The sequence below is a fragment of the Leptinotarsa decemlineata genome, unplaced genomic scaffold, assembly GCF_025532065.1.
Source record: "Leptinotarsa decemlineata unplaced genomic scaffold, Ldec_3_MD MMD2_P_RNA_scaffold_1, whole genome shotgun sequence".
In the NCBI taxonomy this organism is placed as follows: Eukaryota; Metazoa; Arthropoda; class Insecta; order Coleoptera; family Chrysomelidae; genus Leptinotarsa; species Leptinotarsa decemlineata.
Window position 1 is genome coordinate 4,759,517 of NW_027412523.1, and position 13,285 is coordinate 4,772,801.

Genomic DNA, 13,285 nt, shown 5'->3' on the forward strand with positions numbered 1-13,285 from the left:
CTAGTATAGCGAAAATAGGTTATGAGGTCCTTTTGGCTTCGTAAAATGATTAACTATGTTTTTTGACATCTAAACGAATCCATTGATGTCAAAATTAGCGGAATCGGACGACCGGAAGTAAAAACCGGAAGTGACCTGTTTTTGACGGATTCGAAACCTTCTCACCCTAACGAATCCAAAAATACCATATGTTTCAGTATACGATGATTATTTCATTTTTTTTGTTAACAAATTATGTGTTTTGAATCAAACTTTTGCAATTACATTACACTCGTAGTTGTTCATAACCCAACAACGTTTAATTTCAAATATGTTCAATGATTTTCTTCAAATGTGCCATTCTTTCTATGCTATTTCACATTAGATGCTCGATATTATACTTTTCATAATCTACAAATGACATCGTTTGAAATGAGTACCCACATCGGTCCGTTGCTGCTAGTATAATGAAAATAGGTTATAAGGTTCTTTTGGCTTCGACAAATGATTAATTATGTTTCATGACATCTAAACGAATCCATTGATGTTGAAATCATCGAAATCGGAGGACCGGAAGTGGAAACCGGAAGTGGTCGTTTTTTGATGGATTCGAATCCTTCTCACCCTAAGGAATCCAAATATATCATATGTTTCAGTATCCAATAATTTTTTTCATTTTCTTTGTCAATAAATTCTGCGTTTTGAATCAAGCTTCTGCAATTGGAATAAACTTATAGTTGTTCATAACCCAACATTTTTTAATTACAAGTTTGTTGAATTTGCAATTCTTCCTATGTTATTTCACATTCGGCCTTGGATATTATATTCATTACGCCATATTTGTTTTTTCTCTGTCGACGAATTCTCCATTTCTTATCCTTTCATTTGTCGTGCTGTATGCGACGATCCGATCATTATTAGTAAATATACAACTCAGTGCCCTTCTGACAGTTGCGCTGTTATTCTTTGTAATAACCCATTCATTATCACACACGCCACCACCTATCACGCTGACTACGTCACTTTCAAGCTTTTAATGTTTTATCTCTATTATTATTATTATTCGACCCTCATTCTCCAGTTCAATTTCATCTAGCACAATCAATCGAGCGATATTTGATTTCTCCATTCTGATTGGCTGACCGACACTACTCTGTAACAGAAGTTAGGTTGGGTGTTTCACAAGGTTCCGTTCAAGAGTCTGAAAATTCGCAAAATAATCATTTCCTAATGATGCTAACTTGGTTAGCGAAACGCGTTAAATGATAAATGACTGTCATATTGAAACACGAAAAACCGTTACGACAATAACGATGAAACGGTAACGAATGAACGCACGGAAAACGGTCGAAAACGCACGAAAAACGACCGAAAACGCACGAAAAACGATTGTAAACGCACGAAAAACGATCGTGAACGCACGAAAAACGATCGAAAACGCACGGAAAACCACGTATTTTGAAATGTCATTGTCGAATACTTCGCTCCCCATTGCCCTCACGTTGAGTCCACAAAGCTTAACCTCTCGACACTTTTGGATCTCCTCTTTCTCCTAACGATGCTAACTTGGTTAACAAAGATACGAGACTTCCGACATGTTGGAATGCTAGACTTCTGTTGAACCGACATGTTTTTTCTTAAATATATTTTGACGTACCCTGTACACTTCGACGTTATGTTTGTTTTCAATGATGTATTTTGAGACACCCCGTATACAATGACGGATCGCAGATTGTCATATTTTTTCTTAAATCTGATTCATTATTATAAAATATATCATTTTCGCGCTTCCAATTTTCGTCGAGTAGTTCACGATTAATTCCAAAACCGGCAACGCTACATTGCCCCATAAACAATGATTTATTGTACAACTGGCAACGCCGAACCTGCCATGCTGGCATGTATTGACATTTGGCAGATGCAGTCTTATGAGTCTAGTGCCTACAGTGTCCTTCTTCAACCAATAGATAGTTCAGCTAGTGACTCATAGATGACTCTGTGTGTTCTATAACTTAATTTTCAAACCGGCAACGCTACATTACTCCTTAAACATTGATTTATTGTACAACTGGCAACGCCGAACCTGCCATGCTGGCATGTATTGACATTTGACAGATGCAGTCTTATGAGTCTAGTGTTTACAGTGTCCTTCTTCAACCAATAGATAGTTCAGCTAGTGACTCATAGATGAATCTGTGTGTTCTATAACTTAATTTTCAAACCGGCAACGCTACATTGCCCCATAAACAATGATTTATTGTACAACTGGCAACGCCGAACCTGCCATGCTGGCATGCATTGACATTTGACAGATGCAGTCTTATGAGTCTAGTGTCTACAGTGTCCTTCTTCAACCAATAGATAGTTCAGCTAGTGACTCATAGATGAATCTGTGTGTTCTGTAACTTAATTTTCAAACCGGCAACGCTACATTGCCCCATAAACAATGATTTATTGTACAACTGGCAACGCCGAACCTGACATGCTGGCATGTATTAACATTTGACAGATGCAGTCTTATGAGTCTAGTGTTTACAGTGTTCTTCTTCAACCAATAGATAGTTCAGCTAGTGACTCATAGATGACTCTGTGTGTTCTATAACTTAATTTTCAAACCGGCAACGCTACATTACTCCATAAACATTGATTTATTGTACAACTGGCAACACCTGCTTGCACTAGCAACCGGTAAAACCTCAATCTCCATCTCTCTTTGCATCGATTATGTCACACGCGCCTCTCGCTCTTACACACACATACACATCTTTACATGAAATATTAATTATTTCCCAAATCTAAGTATATTTTCCTATCTTCAATATGATAATGACGATTACATTCTACGGAAATCAAAAATAAAAATGCTGTCAAGTTTAATGAATGAGTCAATTTCGGTCCCGACAAAACTAACGCTATAAATACCCAACATTCGCAGTTAACTTCAATATCTTACGATGGTGTAGAGGCTAAGGACAATGTCTACGGCGCGGACGACCCAGGTTCGAATCCCATAACTATAAACTTTTTTTATTTAAAATCACGTGACTGAAGGGGACCGAGGGAGCTGATAGGTTAGGTGGAGTACCAAGGGGGCCGATAGGTTAGGTGAAGTACCAAGGGGGCCGAGGGGCGGAGTTCCACGCTTAAATCGCTACTATACTCGTTCCATCCTGCGTCGATTTCGATGACGCTGATAGGTTACCCCCACTCCCATTGCGCCAGAAGTCTCTTTGTTACACTACTGTGGCAATCTTTATTTGTCGCTAATATGTCCTTCTAGGTATTTTTAATATATCTTTATGTATTTTTAATCTAACTGACTTGCTATAAATGTACTTTTGTATATAACATAGTTAAATAAACATTCTAAATAAATATTCTATTCTTTACCATAAATAGATACAGGTATCTATCTGTTCTAGGTACTTGCGTCCTTGAATGTCTTGAATTAATTTTACAATGTATCCTTATGTAATAGTCAAGTATGTATGTAATAGTCAAGTAAATCTACTTACATAAGGACACATTGTTAAATTAATTTAAGGCACTCAAGACGCAGGTATCTAGAACATGTAGATACCTGTGTCTATGTATGATATACCTGTACGGTATGATTAAGGGTGGCTATCTGAGTATGATTAGTTGGATCTTCCTCTCGAAGATGATCACTTGGTGATCGAAACACGTGTCGAAGTGTTAAAATAACGGTTTGGTGTTGGGAAAAACTCCAGTATGGATTATATATAAAACCGAAATGTACTTATTTACAAGCTGAGAAGACAGGACAAATATTAAACGGCTCGCTGTATAGGTATATCTCAATCAAGAATTTAAGAATTCCGTCACCTACTAGTTATCATTTTTATTCTGTTCGCCCTTTTTTTCATTCAACTTTTTCCGGATTTCATACTTATTTTGCAAAGACTATTGCCCCGAGAACTCAACATACGGTTTTGGTTGCTAGTTTTTCCATGATATAAACAGAAAATCACCATTTCTTTAGGATTAAAGAATTCTTGAAATCCTAAGAATTTTTTTACACATGGCAACGCTGCGAGTACGGCTATTTCTGCCAACCCCCCTCACCCACGCGATGCACACTCAATCGCGTACGGAATACAGTTAGTCCTTTGCGATAACAAACCGCCTCGCCTACTTTGTTTATTCCAATTATCCCTTATATGTTATATTCTATTAGGATGCAGGTCAAGCGGACCGTTTGAAATGCTAGACGAACGGAAATGGTCTAAAACGATGACCAAAATTCTAGTGATTTAATTTGCCCAATATTATTTTTGGTGAAAATGGTTATAAATATGGTTATTGTTTGCATTTTAAGTCGGAACTTAGTTAGATAAATTTCTTGAAGGTCTTCCCATATAAACTTTTGAGCATGATCCTCATATTAATTTGAAGACCCTTGATTTGTTATCTTTGTTAATTATCAACATATTTATGAAATATCTGTTTTTTTAGAAGTAATATATTACTGTAATTGTTTTTTTGAAAACATACCTGTTTTGCCATAATTAATCATTTGTCTAATTGAGTTTTGGCACAGAATGTCAATGACTCACATATTTATATCTGTTTTTCTTGAAGTAATTTTGTATTGTTTTTTCAAATTAATTATTTATGTATGAATTGAAAAGGGTTATATTTTTAGGGGTGATTAATTTTTGGGAAAGAAAGTTTGGCTTTCTACGTTCAGATGGAGTAGAAGAAAGCCAAAAACTTTCTTTTCCATAAGTTTTGTAATTAATTATGTACCTATTTTTATATAAAACTCATTGTAGAATTGTTTGACGTACCAATCCAACTGATAAAGCTACACTGTAGCGAAACACGTCTCAAATATAATTTTGTGTGAAAATTGTTTATATATTATCATGGCTCAAAAGAGAATAATTATTCAAACACTTCAAAGTTTGGTTACATTCAGTATTGTAATGTCTGAACTCGAGAAAAATCAGTCACTTTGTTCACATAGAAGTTACTTATATGCATGATCTACACAATTAATTGCATTCTTTCTTCCTTTGAAAGTTTCTAATATTTTTTATTTCAAGATGGAAAAGTAGAAAACCAAAATCTTTCTTTCCCAAAAATTACTCTTTGCTGAAAATATATCCGTTTCAATTTGCTAGATTTCATGATCCCTTGATAATGTGCCATTTTACTTTATTCATCACTGGGTGGTATCTGAATCATAAAATGGAAACTTACTTCACATAATATTGTATTAAGTAACAAAGCAAGCAATTATTTGTCCATTAGTAAGTTACTTGATATAACAAGTTTTTCACTTGATAAATTTATCAAGCGCCTTCATACTTCAAACTACTTTTTAATTATGCTCTTTTTAATTGTTGTTAATTATGAAGTACTACAGTACTTCATAATTCAGAATTATGAACTCATGAAAGGTTTTGTTCTTGGTTAGTTCAATAACTCATCAAGTTTATGTTTATTGTACCCAGTAAAACCAAGAAATTGTTCCTTTATCAGCATAAAGTAAATAATGCAGGTATCGATTTCCTTATCAGGAGTTGTGGTAGCATCCTGAAAGGAAGAGGCTTAATCTCAGCGGTATTTCCAGATGCTGCTGATATTTTCTCTATCTATTTCGGGTATCCGCTTCTAAACATGTCTGTGGTTCTGTGGCATACCTTTTCCTTTTTGCCTTCAATTTGGAAAACACTGAGTCTGACTCCTGTTAGATGCCGTAATTTTCAACTTTAACATCAGCAGCTCCAATTTTGAATTGAATAAAAACAAACAATGGAATTCTGGAACGTCTAGGGTCTAGTCCAACTTTCCTATTACATAAAGTCCTGATTCGAATGGAAATCTATATTCTAGGATTCGTGTAATGATGAATTTTGAAATTTTGTCAACTACATTCATCAAGCAATTCAAAAATTAGGATACTTACTTTGACAGTCGTTCATTTCACTTGAAGTAGTTGAAGAAAGTAACAATATTCGAAAAATACAGTTTATGCCTGGCGAATTCGCCATTATATATTACCATAAAAATTACTTGGGTGCATGAATGGCATCCACCATTTTTGGGAATTTTCACCTTTCTCAGTCTGAAAAATTATGAAAATTATAATGGAGAACTTTATACAAGTGTAGAAAGGGCAAATTTTTTAGTTTATCCATCGAGGTAAACCTCGATAAGCTAGTGCGTAAAATCGAAGTATTCTTTACAAAAAAAAAGTTGTTTTCATCAGTAACTTGTCGTATTTAATGAATTTGCTTATCAAAAAATTGCTAACAAATAATACAATACTCATCTTAACGTTTCGGGGGCCAAAATCTGCTTCCGTTTTCAGAAATGGATAAAAAATTCAAATATATATGTAGTTATTCCTTCGCTGACTATTTATTTCTCAACTGTCGACTATTTTCCTATAATCATCAAGTGACATTTAATTTTGTATCACCGACTTCTTTATTCCTTTTGCCTTTTTCAATTCATCACTAATGGATGTGACAACTGGATAATTGGGAAATTCGTCTTTCATCTTTCCCAATATTGGCACAGTTATAGGCATATCAAACCAATTCCCAACTTTTTAATTGAATTTATCGAATTTTTCCACATTTTCCTTGGACATAACTTACAGAACAAATAATAATTGAAGCAAACTTATTGAAAACAATAACGATAAAATTTTGGTAACGGATAGATCAGGAGCATATGAGTCTTGTCTAAAAATTTATATTGTCCAAACGGGGAGATACTTTTCTCGAAGAATGAAAGAACATAAAAGTAGTTTCTTGAGTATGAATGTTGTAATTAGTTTATTACATGTCCATTTGATGATGAGTTTTTACCTATTATGAAATTATTTAATAGTAGGTCATTTGATTCCGATTGTTATTATATAGAGAACAAATTGAGTACAATTAGTCAGTATGAAGTTTTGTGAAAAATCTCACGATAATAATAGATAGATAGGTAGACATATACTTTATTGTCCAAGAAAATACAATCTTATTGACAAATATTGTTAAAAAAATCTGGTATGTATAGCAGTTCAAAGAATAAAAGAAAAGAAACAATTCAATAACGCAAATACCCAGAAACATAATCTGAGCAATAGATAAAATATAACAATAAAAAATAAAATTCAACAACGTTTGTCGAAAGAATAGTTTGTATAGTTCCTTTCAAAAAATGTTAAAAACAAGATATATCACAGTATAAAATATAATTTGAAGTGTAGATGTCAATATTTATAAACACTAACGAAAAAAACACATATATTAAATCACAGCAAGGTTCAAGTCTAAAGTGAGTGGGTCTTCTCGACCCTCCACCGCAACCCGCAAGGGTTTATTGTGGCTCACACAAAAAAAAATCGCAGCAAAGTTCCATTGTAATATTCATCAAGTTTGTAGGACGGTTTTGTTGCAAGGATATCTTTAACAAGATTTCTCAACGTTATTTTCTTAGTGACATGCAGATGCAGTCATTGGACTTATTTTGATTCCGTCGAAGTATTGCTGCTCTATAGAGTTATTCATTTATTATTGTCTCGGGAATGAAACAGTGACTTCATCCTCTCTTTTTTTTTCGCTTGAGACAAATCCCATTTCTCTCCCCCACATCATTTGCTCTTTTGAACTGGATTTGCTGTGTATCTTACACTCAAGCAGATTCTACATTGATCTGAATTCGTTTATTTTTCAAATTCTGGAGAAAGGACAAAAAGAGTTTTTCAATATTGCTTTTAGTAACTGAAAGTATGTTTCCATTAAGAGAGAATCGGAACTGACAGATTTTAAACAGAACAAACTCAATTATAGTGCCGCACTGCATCGAATATACAACCCAATATACAATCTCCCTCGTTCATAGGTTTTGCTGGTTGCCTATACCACAATTTCATCAAGCGAACCGATAGTTTTATATGATAAACGAGCAACTGGTTAAACGCTTTTGCGTATGATGGGTTGCCTATGATTTAGAATGTAACGACTATATATAGCTACACTATAGCTCGCTACACTGGATCTTATGAATAAAGTAAATGCAATTCTCTTCGCCCAAGGAATGGATTATATTTCAATTATCATTCATTATTGAATAATGGAGATGTTTATGTTTTTTATTCAATGAATGTACTAGGCAAGAAATCAATATGCCTTTCTCTTTATGTGCAGGCACGAAATAAGGAGGAGTGAATTATTGCATAATTTTTTCAACAGTGTAATATTCACTATTTTTGTAAGAGATTGTTTTTTTCTCAGTCTTATCCAAAGCTGATGGGATGACTAGAACTTAGGCAACGTGGTAGCGGTTATTCACATTTTTTGTTTCTGAATATGATTTAAAAATATTGTTATATACAGGGTGTATATAATACATGTTTTAATGGATAACCCTGTAACTGCAGCAAGGTCAATCCATGATCTATTCTTGAAAAACAAATTGATCCAGTAAAAGTCAGTATTGTCCAGTATTGTCAGACCATAAAAAATATTGGAATATATGTAAAAAGACTAGACACATGACCCTCCATTGATTTTTATTTCTCTGTAGGTGGGCACAGGGTCAGCTGAAGAGATTCGTTTCACATATTTTGGATTAATTTATTTCTTAGTAACTGATTCTACTGGAAGGTGCAAAAAATGATACTTTTAGTTGATGAAAATATAGTTAATGAGGTAACACGTTGTCTGTTCAAGGCTGAGTGGCGGGGGATCACTGTCTCTCTCTTATGGGTGTTTGACAGTCCCCCGGTGCAGACCACACGGCACTCACCCAGTAAAGTTATCGGTCAACCACCCAATCCCGCACCTGCGGGTAACAGGCGTTGGCCGGTTTCAAGCTAGATGTGTGGGAGAGGTGTCTCGCAAGAGCCCTCGGCGGTTACTCATCCAACGCTGGAAAGGTAACTTTCCTAACATGAGTGCCCCTCGGGGTAACGTAAGGGTATGCGGTGCAGACCACACGGCGTACACACAAAAGTTGTTGATGAACCGCCCTATCCTGCACCTATGCGGGTAATGGGCGCGACGTCTTCGACATATGATGTGTGGTAGAGGATGCTCGAAAGAGTCCACGACGGTTACTCATCAAACGTTGGAAAGGGAACTTTCCTAACATGAGTTCTAGGGGGGAGGTGAGTGCCCGCTTGCGGCTGGAGGCTAGCGAGCCTCATCTCCAACTGGCGTTGGCCTCTTAGTGGCAGCGGCTCCACTAGCGGGTAAAGGGATACAGGGTTGCGGTAATCCATTCATGGGTGTATTGCAGCCCCATACCGAGGCACTGGACGGCTTATGCTGTTCCGTGATCCTCGCCTGCTTCTGTACGGATCCGAGCGTTCGAGGTGTCGGGGCTCGCGGTCCTTCCGGGCTCTAGTATCCGAGTCTAGTCTTGGAGGGCACCAAGGCAGACGTTTGAGGTGTCGGACCCCGGTTGGACGGAGCTACTAGTATCCGAGCTTAGGACCCGACCGGCCACTTCCGGGACCATATTCCCAACTGATTTGGCATGGCTGGCGGGGGCAGGTGTGCGACGCGAGCACTCTCTGGCGAAAGAAGAGCTTAGTTAACTTGTACGAACGTTCGGTCGAACGCTGCCGATGGTCCTGTTTCTTGGTTAGCCACATTAAGTAGATGTAAGGAGGCAACTCCGGGTTCGGTGAGCTGGAGGAAGCCCTGCGAAATCCTGTTGGTGTGGGGTGAGGGGCGGTACCCGCAAGGATTTCCCGAAAATCCACCCCTCCACACCCGATCGCATCCAACGCCAGGGTGCGTCTGGGGGGCCTAACCGGCCCCCCAGGCCCCCCGGTGCGGTCGTAACTATGACTCTCTTAATGGTTATGTTATGTTTTTGCCAGAAATTCCTTTCCTTCTTTTGTGGCGATTGAGATACCAGCCGGTTCTGTTTGGACCACGCTGGTATTTTTTTCCATTCCCCACTTAATCCTTAGGCTTAGTGATCTGGAGTACACTCCACATCCTGAGCCTTCTTTGGTGTTTGAGCCGTCTGTATATATGCGTATTGCAGATGCGTGTAGCATCTGACTCTGTGTTCTGTTTTATTTGTATTTTGTAGGGTTTATTAAACACAAACCTAGGTTCAATTGCATCACTGGTTGCCTGCAGCAGAGGTTGCGCGTTTCTCGCCATAGGCTCAGCTTCAATTGACCCATTCCCACTTCGAGGTTTACGCCAGCCGTGCGCAATCGTAGCATGGCCATTAACGCAACCTCCTTAACGTACAGGGGTCAGACCCGTAATTAATTCCATTGCCGCGGTTGGTGTTGTTCTCACGGCTTCTGTGATGTTTAAACAAGCCAGTCGCTGTATTTGATATAATTTTTGGTTGGCCGTTGCTTGTAGAACTTTCGGTCCCCATGCAATGGCTTCGTACGTTAACATAGGTCTTATTATTGCAGTGTAGATCCAGGTGACTACACGGGGTGAAAGACCCCATGCGCGTCCCACTGTCCTCCGACATTGCTCATAAGCCACATATGCTCTTTTTGCTCTACTCTGTAGGTGTGAGTTCCATGTTAGCTTCCTGTCGAGGATAGTACCAAGGTATTTCACTTCTTCAGAGAAGTTTAGTTTGCTTTTTAAGATTTCGGGAGGTTTAAAGCCCCATAAACTTTCTTTCCTAGTGAAAAGGACCATCTCATTCTTCTTGGGATTGATCGACAGTGAGTGTTCCTTACACCATGTTTCTGTTATTTCATCTAAATAAAACTGTTGTATCAATTTTCTTATGTCCTGACCAACTACTTGTTCGTTCAACACGTTCTTAAAACAGCAATACTCCTTTGTTTTTATTACAGTCATATGAGGTTTTCATATAAATACATTTTGAAAAGATTCTGAATATGTGTTGCTGTTTGATTCTGAAATATTATGTTCAATATCTCCTCTACATCTATTCTATACTAGAATCAGAATTGGCTTTCATCATCGCTGCCATCGACGCTCTTGTCGTTTATCGCCGCTGCAACGTGAACGCACCCTAAGAAAAGCAGATTTCACGTCGGAGCAATCAACCGTGCCAAGTTTTTGTGAGACCCATTCGAATAGACACACCCCTTGCTGGTTGTATTTGCCAAATAAATTGAATGATTTCAATAGCTCAGATCGTCCCGCAGATATCACTTTCGTATTCACGATACGTGTCACGATTTCGTTTTTCCATGAAATAAAACGAAAGCGATACGATTGGATCTTTGAAAGAATGTGTTTAGCCTTCGGTCAACAGGTGTTTGGAATATTGTTTATTGGTGAATTAAATACCGATTGCTTTGTTTGCCGAAGCTGATGCACATTTGTCATTCCGATTGAGTGAATGTTCATTTGTTAGCGTATTTTTGCAAACCAGTTCTAGAAACTCTTTCGTAAGTTACGGGGAATGTGAATTAGCGAAACATGGTCAGTTTTGAGAATCAAAATCATATTTTATTAAATCCGTTTTCCTCTTATACAATGGATTGGACGTGTCTGGTGAGGTGTAAAACCCACACATTCACTACAAAAAAGATCATTTACATTGACAAAATAGAGTATATACACATACATACAGGGATATACTGCATTGGTGAGGATGTAACCCAAATATTACTCAATGATACATAAAAAAAAGTAAACAAGACATCTAGATACAAATATAAAAAATCATAAAGCACAATAAACACTATGAACTCAGTTAACACTGCTAGATATGTTTGATACAAGGAGCCCTCAGAAGTTCTGCAAAAAATTAAAATAATTGAGTTTCTCCATTTTTCATTGGTTACCTTATGAATTTGAATATCTTGTTTTCAAGAATCTGTAACTTCGCAAGAAAGAGCCGGAGGAAAAAATATTTTATACAGGACTGGTGTTGTCTGATAATTCGTCTCTTATCATTTCTTGAAAAACGTAATATCTTGAATAAGTATCAAATTAAATCTAAATCTGATTGATGATGAAGTTGCAACAGCGGTATTTTGTGGCATTTCTGAAGTATTCGACGATGTTTGCCACATTCTAAGATAGCATTTTCAAAATTTGTTACCTACTGCTCTTGCTTCGTAAATTTCTACCCCAATCAACTAATCTATTAGAATACACTCATTATCGGAGCTTTAGGAAGAAACTATGCAAGAAATGTTTATTGATAGGAATGTCCTATCAATAAATTAGATCAATAATTAGATCCAAAAAACCCAGAAATATGGAATTATTCTTGAGCTTAGAGGAGGTAACTACTTTCATTGTCTTTATCAAACTTCCATTTTCACATTCGAGATTTCTTCTCGACTCACGACACTTTTTCATAATTTCACTCCATTGTACTGAAATATTGAAAATTTGCACAAACGCATTATTTTTCTAAGAAAGGAAATTGTTCCCACAGGGTTCAGGAGATATTTACCACGATATAACTACGTATCATTCTATATAATGTATTTATTATTGTCTCGATTTCCTCTGGGGCTACTCGAAATTATCGGTAATTGAAAGATTGCCCAATTATATATCGCAACAAATAGAGTCGGACTTGGCAGTTGCGAAATCAATATTGAAAGAACAATCATCTCATGTAAATTCGCTTCATTATTACTTGATTTCTATTGAGAACAGGTATTTTTGTTTGATGTAGGTAAGTTTACCCTGTATTCACATGATTTTATGGGTCTGCCTATTGTTACCCTCGAGTAAATTAGCTCGAATTTTCTGTCACAAGCGTGTGTTTGGGAAATGGTTTGCATCAAATTATTTGCTCAATACAGAATCAATAAAAGGAATAGCTGTAAATAACAATTATAAAGCAAAAAAAAACCTGAAGTGGAACTACAATGAAATAAAATACAAGCAAATTTCTTTTTTTATCGTTCAATTTTCGATTGTTGCTTGTATTTTACTTCATTGTAATTTAATTTCAGGGTTCTTTTTCTCAATATTATAATTCTTTTCAGCTATTCATTTCAATTTTAGTGATTCCTTCAGGGATTTCAAACAATTTTATATCATATTAGAAAATGGAAGTCCGAATTAATGAAATTCTTTAGTGTATTATTATTGGTTCAATGGTACAGCTATTCTTTTTGTGATAAGATGGAACACATCCAGTATTCTTTAATGACTGCAATGCAACTGTTTTGTATTTTATAAGCGAATCATCTAGGCAATATGAGGGTTTCGCAAAGTTTCAACTTCAATTTGGAAGTCATAATATCTCTACTTTGATAGAGTTGACGTAAGATACTGTACGAGCTACGATAAAGTGAATTTATATGTTTGTGAAATCTCAGATCAGCATCTAGCCACAAACCCAA

The 13,285-nt window shown here is 36.6% G+C and overlaps 1 protein-coding gene and 1 long non-coding RNA gene across 3 annotated transcripts in view; one reads left to right on the forward strand and one right to left on the reverse strand.

Annotated features, from left to right (window-relative positions):
- Nucleotides 1-13,285, forward strand: part of Mhcl (Myosin heavy chain-like) — a 251,902-nt gene that overhangs the window by 64,012 nt on the left and 174,605 nt on the right. The window lies entirely within an intron of this gene.
- LOC141485365 (uncharacterized) overlaps nt 11,470-13,285 on the reverse strand; it is a 134,012-nt gene continuing 132,196 nt past the window's right edge. Inside the window, exon 3 of the long non-coding RNA XR_012467172.1 lies at nt 11,470-11,714. This is a non-coding gene — a long non-coding RNA (uncharacterized lncRNA). The remainder of the gene's footprint in view (nt 11,715-13,285) is intronic.